The sequence below is a fragment of the Mustela lutreola genome, chromosome 1 (assembly GCF_030435805.1).
Source record: "Mustela lutreola isolate mMusLut2 chromosome 1, mMusLut2.pri, whole genome shotgun sequence".
Taxonomy (NCBI): Eukaryota; Metazoa; Chordata; class Mammalia; order Carnivora; family Mustelidae; genus Mustela; species Mustela lutreola.
In genome coordinates, this window is record NC_081290.1 from 163,055,411 (window position 1) to 163,067,162 (window position 11,752).

The 11,752-nt window shown below is 44.4% G+C and overlaps 1 non-coding gene across 1 annotated transcript; it reads right to left on the bottom strand.

Annotated features, from left to right (window-relative positions):
- Positions 1-5,526: 5,526 nt before the first annotated feature.
- Positions 5,527-5,630, bottom strand: LOC131822930 (U6 spliceosomal RNA). Its single transcript, XR_009350402.1, has one exon. It is a non-coding gene; the product is annotated as a U6 spliceosomal RNA (small nuclear RNA).
- Positions 5,631-11,752: the final 6,122 nt, after the last annotated feature.

An 11,752-nucleotide genomic window follows, 5' to 3' on the forward strand; every position in this document is an offset into this window, starting at 1 on the left:
GAAACTTGCTCCTTACCTGTTTTCCCAAACTCACTGAATGACATCTCCATCCACCTGAATACTGTCTTGGACTCTTGTCCTTCCTGTCTTAGCAAATAGATTTCCCTCTAATTGTCTTTCTAATCTGTCCACTTATCCACATTCACATTACTACTGTCTTGACTTAGGCTTCATCCTCAAAAGCCTCCTAAATTCTCTCTTAGCTTTCAGGAATGCCCTGCCTTTGCTCCCAAATGTATTTCCTCCTTTGGGGACAGCAGACTCTTTGCAGGGAATCAATCTGGGTCTGTCACTCCACTGCTTAGAAACCATCCATGACAACTCTAAAACATCAGAAAAAGATGCACACTGCTCCCACTAACTGTAACATAAAATGGTACTTAATTGGGCCACTTCTTGCTTTTCAGACTATCTCTTGTCAATCAGTTCAAACCCACAGTACTTTTCTCATTGTGAGTTCCAGCCATGTATGTAGTACACGCAGTTTCATGAGTTCACCTTGATCTTTGTTAATACCATTGTATTAACAATACAATGTTAATGTTAATTAGTACTATTCCCTCTTACACACACACACAACACACACACACACACACACACACACACACACACACACACATTTCCATACCAAGCTAACTGCTATTCATCCTCTGGAATTCAGTGAAATCATCCTTTCCTCCAAGAAAACTTATGTATGACTACCAAGACAGAGTTAGCTACTCTTTCTGTTCCTTCCAAAGCTTCTTATGCTTACTTCCTTATTGAGAATTTAAATTGCCTATGGACTTGTTTTTCCTCCCTCCTTAGCTATATGTTATTTGAGAACCAGGTCCATATCTTTTTTTCAAAATTGTATGCCTACTGTCTAGCTCAGTATATGCCATATAACAGGTACTCTTGTTGAATTTACTGGAATGAGACTGTGGCATAATTAAATTAATTAAAAAATGATCATTCTCTTTCCAGAAGATTTTGTTCTTGGACAATAGCAAGACACATATGAGACACACAAATTGCTTTTAACATCTATAATCATAAACACTCTGATAGGAGAAGTGGCAAAAAAAAAAAAAAATGAAAGCAAATTCCAAAAGAACAAAGACAGTTAGCCTTTAAAGATGAAAAAGTTCAAGATCTGTAACTTAGCACCTATATATCTGGGAAAGATTTTTTTAATAATAACTTCCAATGCTGATTAGTGTTTGAAGAAAACAAGACTCTCAAATACTACTGACAGGAATGCAAAATACATTACCTTTTGGGATGTATTTTTTCAATAACTGTACAGTGTCTTAAAAAAGTTTATACCTTTAAACTAGAAACTCCACAGATAGAAATGAAGTAAAAGAAAATGTATCATGAGAAAATATACATAACACTTTACTATGGAGATAATAACCACAAAAACTTTTCTGTCACCAAATAAAAATAATCTCTATATGCAATAATAGACTGAGTAAGAGAACTGTAATGAAATAATATTTCGTCATTGAAAAGGATAAAAAGCATATTTACAGACATAGAAAAAGGTTCAAAATATATAAATGATAAAAAGCTTAGCAAAATGTAATCCATTTGTAATCTCATGTATCCAAAATGTAATCTCATTTTTGTATGAGTATATGTATGTGTATATATATATATGTATACATATATATGTATATATATACAGCTAGAAGGTTAAATAATAAAATGTTGACAGTAATTGTTTTTGTTTAGAGTTGCTTGCCATTTGGGCTTTGTCTCTTACAGTGTGGGGGTTTTATTTACTTATTTATTTATTTTGTTTCTACAATGTGTTATTTTCATAATCAAACAAAAATAAAATTTTAAAGAATCAAAATCAAAAAGCAGTCCTCCAATAAATCAGTCACTTACTGCTGTAAAACTAATTTATTTTGACCTTAAGGCATCCAAAATATTAACAACATGGTCTCACCATATATATTTATATAAATGTCCTCTTCAAAGTAGCAAATTCCCTTGCCATATTTAACTGACAGCTGTTTGTATATACATCCAATGATTTTGTATTTAAGAGATACATGTCTGTTCCAAGAAAACTGCTGAATCACACAACTCAAGGTCAAGGCAAGTCATATATCCTGCAACATCACTACCCAGCTCCTACTAAGTGCCAGGCTCTGTATTCATCATAGTCCAGGACTAATATTCCCCTTCACTCCTGCAAAATAATAACTCAAAATTTGTTCGGTTTTTTTTTTTTAAGTTTATTAAAGACTTTATGTATGTGAGAAAGAGAGAATGCGGGGGAGGGAGGCTGAGGGAGAAGATGAGCAGGGTCCCCGCTGAGCAGGGAGCCCAATTCAGGGCTCCGTCCCAGGACCCTGGGATCATGACCTTAGCCAATGGCAGATGCTTGGCCAACTGTGTCACCCAGATGCCCCATTTCCAGTGTTTTTAATGAGTAAAAAACACTTCCTACCAGCTTACAAATCTGTGGTTCCTTTCCATACAGTGATGAAGCCATCGGGATGACAAATTGTTTGAGCTGTTTTCCCAAGTGGAAAAATAAATTCATACCCAATCTTTGCCCCCTCCTCACTCTCTTGGCTGTGTGACCAAAGGCAACCATTTGCAACATAGCTTGCTGTAGGGGAGAGCTTCTACCTGTGCTCAGGAACCAGAGCAAAATCAACTGTCTCGCTTTTGATCAAACCCATACCTCAGTCCTCATTATTCTATTGAATAACAAAATATCTTACTATTCTAATGAACTAAGATCACTTGTCCTGTTAGTTTCTAGAACAGAAGTAGTAGATGGAGAAGTAAGGTTTTACAGGATGCACAGTCACTCAGTGAGAGACTGTCAGAGAAACAAATATGGAAGTCTTCAACCCCCAAAGCAGAACATATGCTTTGACAAGCGATGTTAGAGCTCCATGAAGAAAGATGTTGGGAGGCTGGGGATCTCATAAAATCTGGACTAGAAGTTCACCACACCCTAAAAGACCACTCCTACTCCAACCACCCCCACTCCATCCACCTTTTAAGAACATTTCATCTCCAACAACAAGAAACAAGAAGCCTGGGGCTCAGTGCAAAGAAATGGAATTAGAGACAGTGCCTTGCTCCAAAGCTTTTGCCCGCTGCAGTAAAGCCCGCATCCCCAGCTCCCCCTCACCTCACCTCGCCAGCGAGAGCCCAGCATTGCCAGCACATGCCCTTGGCCTCAGGCTCAATGGCTATGGCATTAGTGTATAATCCTCAGTTCAGCTTCTCTTGAACCCTCTGACCCTTCTCAGCAAGCCTCCCTGGGCTCCAAAGGAAGCCAGTCCGCACCATCTCTACTGTCTAGTCCCTTCCCTAACGTTCTGCCCCTTTCTTTGGTCTCCTGCAGATGAGCTCGTTACATAACTTAACTGGGTCCTGAATCTTATCTGGATCATGGCAGACTCAGATAGTAGAAATGATCTCCCCATAAAATAAATTCATGGGGCCACTTAACAGAGTAGCTGCAGGGGCCTGGCTGAGAGCTGGCATCTCCTGCTGCCAAAAGCTAGTTTCCCTTTATCTTTCCTTTTGTTCCACTTTCTTTTCATTTAAGGTTAATGTGGCTGGGCTTTTCAGAACAGGTGACTCTAGCTATGTTAATAAAGCAAGGTGTGATAGCATCTTCCATGACTTCAGATGTCAAACACTGAGGAGAAGAGGGAAAAGTACTCTTAAATGACCACATCCTCTTAATAACATTCCAAGGGAGAAACCGCTTATCTTGATTTTAATTTTTCAGTCTCCTTTCATCTTGTCCTCCAAAAATATGGCTGAGAGCAAGATCACCCATGAAGCACTTATCGGAAAGACATTAACTAACATCGGGGGGAGCCAGCTGGAGTATGGGGCAGATTGAGAGCAAGGACTAGAGGGGGGAAAGTGACAATGGCACTTGATGAGAATACATTGTCTATTTTGTAAGGCCGGGCATCATTTATAAGCACAGACTTGAAGACACTCAAATATTAAAGTTATTTGAGCAAAGCGTGGCCTGAAATTCACCTCTGAAGAAAGAGCTAATCAAGCAAAATTCTTATGACAGAAAAACTTAGGGAGAGAGTGTTTAACTTATTTAGAAATTTAAATTGTTTTCAGTCCCCAAAGAAGCTTTGATTTAAAAACAGTTGTACCTGTGTTTAAACTGTGGCTTTAAGCCTCTGTTGGCCAACATGACAACATCTCCCTTTATGTGAAAGCCAGACTTCCAGAAACTTCAACATTGGTCAGTGTTGCTCAGAATGAATGATCCATTAACCACCTATATAGAAAAGGAACACCTGGAGTCCTAGGCAGGTCTAGGCCCCATTCTCTCTTAGTCCCCATCATCCCTATCCCTTTCCTGACCAGAATCTCTTCTAAGATTTAGTCTGGAGTCAAGAAGCCCTTCCAGGAAGGCATTTCTGGCAGCATGGATGGATAAATGTCATCAGACTGAATTTGGCCTATAAAAGGCCTCTATCCAAGGACATCCACTACTAGCTATTGATACCTGGATATGACCATCAGCACTTCCACTTCCTAAAGAGAAACTATGGAGCCCAACGAGGCTTCTAGATCAAATGTAAGGGAAGAAGTTAGGAATTCAAGACCAGAGACAATGACTGCCTCTTCTTAGCAAAGGTTCAAGTCCAAAGACAGAAATCCTGAAACAAAGATCACAACCCAGGCAAAAAAAAATAATAATTTTATATATATATATATAGAGAGAGAGAGAGAGAACGAGCGCGCGAGCTGTAGTTAGCGGCAAGATGGACACGGTGATGTGCTAAGGTCTTCTGAGGAAGGGGCTTGTCCGAGGCAGCTTGTCCTTGAGCTGTGTCAAGACGTGCTCTCATAAGCTCACAAGCACATCTGATTAACAAGAACAGACGAATACGCATTAAGAGCCCAAGCTACTCCCGACATCACTTCTCCCTAAACTCAGCGTCATACAGGAGTTCCATAACAAGGCTTTGTGTTCAATGTGCAATGCCACCAGTGGCCACAACTCATCATCACAGGGGAAGAGGACAGGGACACGGACGTTTGGGAGGGCAAGGAGCTGACATCACATTATATCCCCAGGCCGAGTTTTAACAAGAGCAAGGTAACTCATCATTAGCCCAGTGTGTGAAAGTTCCGGCAATCAGAATACTCAAGCCTGGGCCCAGGAGAACAGACGCATCTGTAGAGGAAGTGCTCTCACGGCTCAGTGCTGAGAAAATGGCCAGGCAAGAGGTGAGAGCAGACGCCGGAGCTCTTCCCTCTCTGTGGCTTTCTCCAGCCCATTAAGTAAACCAGCATTGCAAGCAGCATGAAATGACATAAAATCCACATTCTCTGAGACCCTAGCAGGGGCACCACACTACCATACTACTTAATAGACCCCATTACACTGGGAAATAAGTCATGTTATCCCCATTTTACATATAAGAAAGCCAAGATACAGAGACGATGAAGGATCTGCTCAAGAACATTTGTGGCAAGTCCTTTCTTTCCTCTTTTTTTTTTTTTTTTTTTTTTTGCCTTTGAAAGAATACGGAACACTTCACAAATTTGTGTGTCACCCTTGCACGGGGGCCATGCTCATCTCCGTATCGTTCCAGTTTTAGTACACATGCTGCCGAAGCGAGCGCTCTGACAAATTTTCATGCCCAAAACCCTCGTCACACATTCTTCAGAAGCTGCTTCTTTTATAGTAAAAAACAAATCACATGGCGATTCCATTACTTTGATCACAAAAAGGGGCTTTAGAAGTTGGACACATACATGCATATATAAACACGTGCCACCACAACCTCCATCTTGTATTGAGTTTAGGGAAAGAGAAAAGAACTTCCTGTGGATTTTCTTAAGTGCCCATCTCTCATTCGACCCAAATTCTACAAGAAAACCACCGGGTTTACAACACACATAAAGCCTGCATCCGTGCTCCAGAAGCACCAGAGCCCACTCACACTTTGAACCCAGTTCTGTCCAACACCCAACAATGCTTTTTCCTACAACACCATGCTGCATTGTTACACTCCTTGTTCCTTCGGCCCGCTCCTTAACCTGCCCACTTATGGGGATGTCACCCAAACTTCAAGACCCAGTTTGAGTTCCTACCTTCTACAGAAGACCTTGTATGGGCCATTAGCCTGTGCTACCCCCTTTCTGGTCACTTTATGGCAAGAAGGGACAGACTAAGCAGTCAGCACCAAGACAGGTGTTTAAGGGTAAAGTCAGAGATGGTACAAGGCTAGGAAACTAGAAAAAAGGCAATTAAAACAGAGTGAAAGCAGCCAAAGCAGAGCTACGGCTGGTTCTAAGTCTAAGTAGCAGGCAAGGCAACAAAGTCATAAAGCTTTGCAGAAAATATTGAGGAGGAAAAGTCCATGAGTCAGCCCTAGGGTTTGAGATGGCCAGTGCTAGCAGGGAGACCAAGTATGGGAGCAGTGGTGACCTGGTTATTACAGAGTCAATCCCAAAGTAGCCTTGAGCGCCAGACCTCTTTTGCTACAGTGAGGCAGAGGAGATCGTGTCCACCTTCAGACCAAGGCAACAGAAACCCAGAATCTGACACCACAATTTCAACCCACACCCCTCATCCAGAGAAAGAGTGTTTCCCTGGCTCACAGCATGATTTTAAGGACACAGGAAGTGGCACTGATGGTCTCCGTATTAACCACCACACCAATGCCTGAAACGTCATTGGTTGTGAAATAGAACTTAATGGCTTTTATGAAGGAGGAGCCTTGAAGTGCTATCAACTGGAAGGGAGGAATCAAGAACTCCTTCCGCAGAATCAGAGTGTGAAAAGGAAGAACTTGGCTCCAGAAAGGCAGAAAACACAGACATCGTAGAAGGCAGAGTGGGAAAAAAGGAAGTCAGGCACTTCATAGTCTCCATTAGATTCATCAGCACAGCTCCAGATGCCCCCTCCTTCTCACATGAGTGAAACTGGCCGGGAGGCGGGTGGCAGGAATGGTCAGGGGCCGGCATCTGACAGAGGCTCCCTGTCCACCTGCACCCCCCCCAACCGCATGCCGCTACAGACGACGGGAGACACGCATAACTGAGAGTAAGCTGGCCCCGAGTTTGCAGCCTGGAGATGTCCACATGATTTCTGCTGTCACTGATTTCCCTCTGTGGTGTTGGACAAGTGCCAAAACTTCTCTGTCCTTTCATTAATTCATGAACAATATGTCTAATCCCTGTCTCATAAGAATGCTGTGAGAATTAATGAGCTTATAAAAAACTGAACAAAACTGATGTAAAAGTCCTTTGTATGCCCTAGAGATGCTATAAACGCCAGGTGATCTAATTTAAAATACAGATGTGTATTTCCATTTATATGAGCCAATATAAGAACATTCAACTTTACAGAGCAATGGCTAGTTGGTGATTCCAGAAAACGGTTCGGGGATGGGGGCAGGGAGGCTCATGCGCAGAAAACTGAATATCCTATAAGTGGAAGAAAATTGATGTTGGGTACTCAGGTTAATATTTTTAATATCAACAAACTTCACTGAAGGCTTATGATGTGCTGGGTGCCATCTTAAGCATATATTATCTCAATTAATCCTCACAGTAACCCATTGAATACGTTCTTAGTATCTCCCATTTCACAGATAAGAAAACAGAAATTCCTCCAGATTAAGTAACCAGCAAGCAATCATAGATCTAATCAGTGGTGGAGATAAGATTCGAACCCCAGAACGGCTCTGCTTCTTACTTATTTATCTTTCCATTAAACCAGCTGCATCCCCAACACATATAGAGACCCCTAGAGCATGTAATGTTTGTAGAATATTAACTGGTAAAAACAGAAAACATAAATGAAACCTGACAGAGCCGCTACATAGCAAAGCTTAGAAATCTAAATGCTCGTTAGTGCTGAAGACAGTACCTGTGATAAATTATCCCTAAAATTAGATAAATCCAGAGGAGAATAAATAACACAAAACGTAGTAAATTCTTGTTTGCACTTGCCCTTCCACTCAGTTCATTCTGGTAATCAGATTTATGCCGGTTTTTAGGGGTCCCAAATACCGTCCCTCGTGGAAAAGGGCAACTCTTGCCTGGGAATCCAGCCTCCACCAGCCCCATATCCCTACAGCCTTGTGCAGGTCAGACCTGCTCTCAAGAAAACCCAGTACAACTCAGACAACACTGACAGGGCCAGTCAAGCACCAGGCACTGGCCCGACAGCCCCTTCCAGCTAGCAGGGCCCCTCGGAAGTGTGCATTAACAGTGCATTTGCCTGCAGAAATGACAGTGTTCAATCCTTTCCCATGCCTCACTGCTGGCTGGGAAGAAGTGAAAGCGGCTCTAGGCGATGCTCAACGGGCTCCTCATCACAAACCCAGCAAGCCCGACTCTGACTTCCCTCTCTCTGCAGCCTGACGTCTCAGCCATCCGATGATTAACACGCCATCCTGCTAAGGGAGCAATCACCTCCTGGCCCCAGGGGGAGTTGGTGACCCTGGGCTTCCTCCAGCCCACATGGTGTCCACCTGTTTCCTCTCTCTCCGTCATGCAGTTCTCAAGACACTGCCTAAAGCCCAGAAGCAGAGAAGAATGCAACCCTGAGCCCTACGTACGAGTGGAGCAGAGTTTAGTCAGCCATTCAGGACGGCGCTGGAATCTTCCCTCCCCAGTCTCAAGAGCCAAGCCCGGGGCCACTGGGGCTCCTCCACACCACCTGCAAACTCCGTTTTCCACCTCAGCCAGGAAGCATATAACGATGGAGGGGGATGGGAGGGAAGCCATACCATTCTCCCCAGAACGAAACTGAAGAAAAGGGAAAAGCCAAATGTGAGCATGCACGGGGCCAGGAGCACCTACAGAACTCTCTGAGGCCAGCCCCAAGCTGATGGAAAATAGGCAGATGCCTACCGGACGGCAGGATTTTAGCGATGCTGAGACATCACCTCCTGAAGGAAAAAGACTGCCTTCCCCCACAAACCTGTGAATGCCTAAAACCTCCGGCTGCCAGCTCAGCTCCTGGGCTTTCAAGTCTTTGGTCCCATTTTGTCTGACCACGTTGCACCGGCTGAGATAAGCCGGGGGCTGCCGGCTGAGGCTGGCGTGCTGTCCTGGGAGCCAGAGCAGATGTGGTCACTATGAGCAGAACAGGTTCGGGAGTAAGGGTCAAAGCATGGCTGAAGGGTGCCCATGCACATCCCTTCCGTAAACCACAGGACCCAGGGCCAAAACATAAAACACTTCAGGCACTCCAGCTTCACTCACTGTGATTGTCTCACTTTCTAGTTCTTTCCTCACCCTTTTTTTTTTTTTTAAAGATTTTATTTATTTATTTGACAGAGAGAGATCACAAGTAGGCAGAGAGGCAGGCAGGGAGAGGAGGAAGCAGACTCCCTGCTGAGCAGAGAGCCCGATGCGGGACTCGATCCCAGGACCCTGAGATCATGACCTGAGCTGAAGGCAGCGGCTTAACCCACTGAGCCACCCAGGCGCCCTCTCTCCCCACACTTGCTGGGGTTTTTCTCTGGCTGCTCTATTTCAATGTCCACTCAATGCCCTTTTAGTTTTCATCTCATGTCTAGTACCTTCCTTGCAGCCTTGGATTGACAGTGGGCTTCTGCTTCCATGGCACTAGGACAGGGAACTATTACCAAGAGGTTTTGCAGATAGAGCCTGTCAGACAGACAAGGGCTGAGCTCCCGCTCTGCCTTTCACGAGCCAAATGTGCATGAGCGAGTTATTTTAAACCTCCCTAATCTTCGGTTTCTTCATCTGTCAGATGAGGTCACTAATACCAGCCACATAGGGTTATTGAGAAGATTAAATAAGATAAAGAATGTGAAGGCCAGAGGCTGGCAGGATGTCAGGAATGGTCACACTCAACCCCTGGCTGTTCCCAGTCTGGAGCAGCTGTCCAAGCCCAGTCCAGCCCAGCCCAGCCGCCTTCCCAACCAGCCAGCCTCGTCCAGACCCAGCTGAGAGCGGAGGCACAAAAGAGCAGCCAGGGAGTGCTGGTGGAGGGGCGTCGAGGCGGTAAATACTGTCATCAGATCCAAAGGGAGTCGGGGCATGAAAAGAAGAGGAAAAGTCGAGGCCAGTGCTGGTGATGCTCCACACTAGGGCTGAGACTAAGGCAGGAGTGTTTGGGGCTTAGCGCTGACTACACGGCTCTTCAGGAAGGCCTAGGGCTTCAAGGTGAGCAGCTAGACAGAACAAGCTTAAAAGGATGTCCATGAAGGGTAATAGTTTATGCCCGCCCAGGCGATAGGCACCTCAGGCTGAAAGTGTTTCCCTTTCCTAGGATGAGAGCACCAGACCCTGGAGGAGTGAAAGGAGAAAGGCATCAAGGGGCAGGACAGACTCAGAAAGGAAAGAACTGCAAGTTTCTTCAGCACCAGGCAGTAGATGTATCTTGGGTCCCCAGTACCAGGCACAGGGCATACATGATGAATAAATATCATAACATGAGTTGCTTTCACGCTCTCAAGAGATTGTGCCTGCCCCACTGCCACCAGCATCCCCACACTGGGCCACACAAAAGCCAGCCATGGGCAGAAGCTCCTGATGGAGGCATCTCTCAGTCTCCCCCATGTAAATCTGCCCTCCCTCGCTCTTCATTCCCGGGCGCTACACCCCAACTCTTACGAGGCAATTGTTGAGATAGTGGTTGAGATAGTAATCAGAAATGCCAACCCTGGGACAGGACTATGTCAGCTCAAATCTTCGTTCTAGTTTGGGATTTGGGCACATTATGTGTCCTCTCTGAACCTTGAGTTCTTCATTTGTAAGACTGGACACTGCAATTCCTCCCTCCCAAGGTCGTGTGAAGGTTATGTAGCTTGACACATGCAAAGCGCTCTATTAATGTAATAGAAAATATAAAAACTATTAATATCTGCTTTCAACCCCTCTGCATGGTCTGACAACTCATTTCGACTCTTTGCTTTGAGTTTCTCAACCCGTCTCCCCAACAGATTGCTTAATCGACACGTCACTTCCGTGTATGCTTCAGTGTTGCTATTTTGTAAGAACCACTGCTCCCACCAGCTCCCCACTCCCACCCAACCAGGAACCCCAGCCCAGCAGGCAAGCTCCCCCAGCTCCCTGCAGAAGAAAAGATATAGACAGTTAATGTGGTGTCACTTACCTTCAGTAAGATTAATAATAATGGTGCCGTCAATAAGGGAACTCAGGGGCAGGGCACCTGGGTGGCTCAGTCATTAAGCAGCTGCCTTCAACTCAGGTCATGATCCTGGAGTCCTGAGGAACGGAGCCCTGCATCAGGCTCCCTGCTCATCAAGGAGTCTGCTTCTCCCTCCCCTGCCCCACGCTGGCCCCTTGTGTTTTCTCCTTCTCTCCAATAAATAAATAAAAGTCTTTAAATAAAGAAAATAAGGGAACTTAAATTGGATAGTAAGCAGCAAACATGCCCCTGAAAACTTTTGCATGCTGAGCATTTACATTCAACCTCACTTGACTATAGCTTCTTGTATAAATGTGAGCATTGGTGAAAACCTTTCTGGTTCCTAACCTTTCCATGTTATGTGACTGTTAAAAATCTGGTGAAAGCTATCAGCTCCCTTTGAATCTAGAGTACAGGCCCCGGATTAAGAATCCCTGAACTAGATGCTTTCTGACCCATATAAAGCAGGTTAAGAAAATAAGCTAATAGAGAGAGAAATGACTTCCATTGGATATGCATTGTTACATCTATCCCAACCATTAAAATCTTGAATTACTTCTATTCTGAGTGGTAAATGGCATCTGTCCCAAAGCCCTCCTATCTCTG